Genomic DNA, 4,640 nt, shown 5'->3' with positions numbered 1-4,640 from the left:
TCCCCTCGCGGCGTGTTGCTTCCGCGCCGCGGTCGTTACCTCCGGCGCTCCTTGAGCAAAAAGCTTTTTAAGTCCCCTCGCGGCGTGTTGCTTTCGCGCGGTTGTTACCTCCGGCGCCGCTCGAGAAAAAAGTTAAGTCCTTTCGCGGCGTGTTGCTTTTACGCGGTTGTTACCTCCGGTCCCAAGGGAAATTTTCTAAGTCGACCCAATACATTCCCAGTACTGAGCCGACTTTCGGCCGTAGATCAATATCATTTCTGGCCTTATACACGGTCAATCCTGAGACGAGACTCGCCTCGGAACAGAATATGGTTGCATGGGAGTACTGGTCACCGAGACTGGCACAATACTGATCTAGCGGTTTATCCGCACTGGGGCAGTACCACCCATCAAGTCTTGGCAGCCAATATTGTGCCACTTCTGGGCCATGCGGACAACTCTGGCAAAAGTCCGACATTCGCACATGGGATTGTTAAAGTTGTAAAACATTACTTTCAAAATACATATTTAGCATAGTTGTTCGAGTATGCGTTTTTATAGTAAATTACTTTTTATTTCAGATACATATGCAAAAGCACGCAAAGCTAGTATTAAAGCTGAAGAAGATAGTGCTATTGATGCAACTGCTGGAGAAACAGATGTAGATAAGCCTAAAAAAAGACAGAAACCTTCAAGATATGAGAACTCTGATAATTATGAGAATGATGAACCTGATCCAAAGAAATCAAAAACCAAAAAACAATCTTTTATTAATGATAGTAGTAGTGAAGATAAGGAAAAAGGTCTTGTATCAGACAATATCAGAACTAAAGTGGAAGCACTTTTGGATAATAAAAAACAACTATCTCCTTCACAAGATGGTAAGTTGAATATGTTATACAAATCCTGTGTTTATAGGATTTTATCTCAACAATAATGAATCTTGTTATTAAAATTGATTTATCAATCCACGTTTATATAAACAGTATAAAACTGATGTTTATATTTCAATACTATTTTGATTTGTTATGTTTTTTTGATGTGCATTGTACTTGTTAGATACATCATCATTTATATCATATCGAGCTAATTTAATACAAATTGAATACATGGTACGTGTATGAAACAATCTTATTTTTTAAATTGTATTTTTTTCTTAAATTGTATGATCTTTGAATAAAGCAACAATTAGATTAAAATATTTAAAATAAAGTTTTCTTCTTAAATTTTTTTTAAATATACAGACGGTACTCTTGTTTTTTACGTTAAAAAAAGTTTTGATTTTTATATATTTTATATCTAAAACGGTTATTGTTTTTTTTTAGCGGTTATAAAAAAGCAGTCTACTTCTAAGTTTGTAAATACACTACCATATCAGAAAGAATCACAGTCCTCTGAAATTACCTCAGCTTTCATGAAAGATAAAGGTATATATATATATATATATATATATATATGGGGCATTCTCTGTGAAATCAGACACCCCCTCTGTCCAAAAATTGGAGTCACCTAAAAAATTTTTTCGGGGCTCATTTTATAGCTACACATATGTAGTTTTAGTAGAGCTGCGGCCTTTTGAAAAATCAACATGGCGGACCCCAATATGGTGGCCGAAGTCTGCGGGTAACGAGGTACGACAGATGAAATCGTTACTTGGAAGTTATAGACTGTCATAGGGTGTTTACGATAACTAATCGGATCGCTGATCGGACTGAGCAGTGGCACTCAACCGCTAGACTTCTAAATTTCCCCAGACTAATCCGGATCAGTGATCCTTGTCTCACAGCAGCACAGCACTGATCCCGCATGGTGGAAGAAAGTTGACAGAAAAATTATAATTTTATTGAAAGGTAATTCCAGGTAATCCTTTTTATTTGTCATAAATAATTGTACGAAACATAAAATAAAGTTAGTAATAGTAATTTTAAATGTATTTATTTTAATATTTTTGGTCTAAACATTGGATTCCTTTTCATAAAATTAATCTATTCCAAAGTTTGAGGTTATATTGGAAAAGCGTAAAATTAATAAAAAAACATTTTATTAATTATTAGATAAAAACTGATGACTGATGATTGATGATTGATGATTGATGACTGATGACTGATGATTGATCATGACTGGACATCGCCTATAACGCATGAAGGTAGTTCGGAAGACACTATACTGTGGTAAGTTATAAATGTAGATAAAAATTATGCAATTTGTAATTATTCATGTTACAATATGAAAATAAGAATTTATTTATATCTTTGCAGAAAATATTGAATATATCCGTCGTGCGCAGACACTCGGCGACGGTGTACAAACGAGTGCGGAGCTGATCTGCGCGGTTTGCGACAAGACTGACAAGCTGTCGAGGTGCTCGCGTTGCTAAGTCGTCTTCTACTGCACCAAGGAGCACCAGAAACGCGACGGGAAACGCCACCGGGTTTTGCGAGACTTACCCCGTGGCCGTCGCGTCTACGGAGGAACCGTTCTCTGCCATCTCTGCTACCTCTGCCGCTGTCCTCGCGAACGAGCGTTCCGACCCCAAGATCGGTGAGATCTTTATTAATTGTTAGATAGATAAAAATTGGCATAAAAAAATATTCTATTAAGTTAAACGTGCAATGCGTGCTGTCTTGCCTTTTAGAATGCCTAAGTTTATATCATATCTGTTGTAATTTCAATTTTTACATTTTGTGATCTTGTTACAGCAAATCAATTTAATAGAATGCTTTTATTGTATAGAAATGTTCAATGATATTTCTTGTTTATTTTCTTTTAATTGAAAGTAATCCTCTTTTTCTTCTTATATATTTTAATTTTCTTAGATTACATAAAGTTAGGCATTGTAACATGCAAGAGCATACGTATAACAATATACAAATATATACACAAATAACTTGAATTCCAGGTCAAAACGCTCGTTCGCGAGGACGATAGCGACAGAGAGGTAGCGGAGGTAGCAGAGGTAACAGAGAACGACTCCTCCGTAGACGCGACGGCCACGGGGTGAGTCGCGCAAAACTCCCGGTGGCGTTTCCCATCGCGTTTCTGGTGTTCCTTGATGCAGTAGAAGACGACTTAGGAACGCGAGCACCTCGACAGCTTGTCAGTCTTGTCGCAAACCGCACAGATCAGCTCCGCATTCGTTTGTACACCGTCGCCGAATATCTGCGCACGACGGATATATTCAATATTTTCTGCAAAGATATAAATAAAGTCTTATTTTCATATTGTAACATGAATAATTACAAATTGCATAATTTTTATCTACATTTATAACTTACCACAGTATAGTGTCTTCCAAACTACCTTCATGCGTTATAGGCGATGTCCAGTCATCGATCAATCATCAGTCATCAATCATCAATCATCAGTCATCAGTTTTTATCTATCTAATAATTAATAAAATGTTTTTTTATTAATTTTACGCTTTTCCAATATAACCTCAAACTTTGGAATAGATTAATTTTATGAAAAGGAATCCAATGTTTAGACCAAAAATATTAAAATAAATACATTTAAAATTACTATTACTAACTTTATTTTATGTTTCGTACAATTATTTATGACAAATAAAAAGGATTACCTAGAATTACCTTTCAATAAAATTATAATTTCTCCGTCAACTTTCTTCCACCATGCGGGATCAGTGCTGTGCTGCTGTGAGACAGGGATCACTGATCCGGATTAGTCTGGGGAAATTTAGAAGTCTAGCGGTTGAGTGCCACTGCTCAGTCCGATCAACGATCCGATTAGTTATCGTAAACACCCATAGAAAAATGTGTTAATGTGTTTATTTAGTAGTTAGCATTGAATCCATGGAAAAAATAAATTTTTAGTTTGTCCAAAACCAATATGGCGGCCAAATTATCCGTGAAATGCTAAAAAATAACTATTTCGTTCTTTAAAACGTACAAACTGCGTTCAATTTTCATGAAAATTTATATCATGATACATTTTAAGATGTTGATCATAAATTAACAATTGGGACGTCGTATTTGAATATAACGAAACCCAATATGGCGGCTGTATATTCGAAAAATGTTAAAAAATAATGACGTCGATATTCAAATCATACAGACTCGTTCTAATTATTATTAATTTGAGTGTTACGGTATTTTTTAATTGCTTTTTTTTTACTTTTTCAAATTTTTAAGAATTTTTATTATTTTTTTATTTTTGACTATGATTTCGTTATTGCGGTAACAAAATTTGAACGTGGTTGATCAAATATGGCCGCTACACTTCACTGACCGGACAATCTGTCTCTCCTGCCTTCACTGGCTGGACAGTCTGTCTCTCTTGCCTTCACTGGCCGGACAATCTGTTTCTCCTGCCTTCACTGGCCGGACAATCTGTCTCTCCTGCCTTCACTGGCCGGACAATCTGTCTCTCCTGCCTTCACTGGCTGGACAGTCTCTCTCTTTTGACTTCACTGGCTCGAAAAACTACCTGTCTTGCCTTCACTTACTTATTCAATGTCAAAATAGAGAAAAAGTTCATATTTTGTCGACCAGTGTAACCAGAAATGTACTTAAGTTAACAAATGAGATGATTTTTTATCGGTTTATGGACTTATTCAGATACTAAGGCATATATGCCGTATCTCGTAAACTAGATCTGATAGACCACAAATCTGACGGTATACTTGGATTCTGCACCTCACAATT

General features: G+C 36.0%; 1 long non-coding RNA gene across 1 annotated transcript; it reads right to left on the bottom strand.

Annotated features, from left to right (window-relative positions):
• Positions 1–3,138: 3,138 nt before the first annotated feature.
• On the bottom strand, positions 3,139–3,737 carry LOC112463463. Its single transcript, XR_003041786.1, has 3 exons — positions 3,567–3,737; positions 3,255–3,362; positions 3,139–3,167 (listed from the first exon to the last, which is right to left on the bottom strand). It is a non-coding gene; the product is annotated as an uncharacterized LOC112463463 (long non-coding RNA).
• Positions 3,738–4,640: the final 903 nt, after the last annotated feature.

This window comes from Temnothorax curvispinosus, unplaced genomic scaffold (assembly GCF_003070985.1).
Source record: "Temnothorax curvispinosus isolate PA1 unplaced genomic scaffold, ASM307098v1 QBEX01013281.1, whole genome shotgun sequence".
In the NCBI taxonomy this organism is placed as follows: Eukaryota; Metazoa; Arthropoda; class Insecta; order Hymenoptera; family Formicidae; genus Temnothorax; species Temnothorax curvispinosus.
Note: the sequence above shows the minus strand (reverse complement) of the source record. Positions and strands in the feature narration are given on the sequence as shown.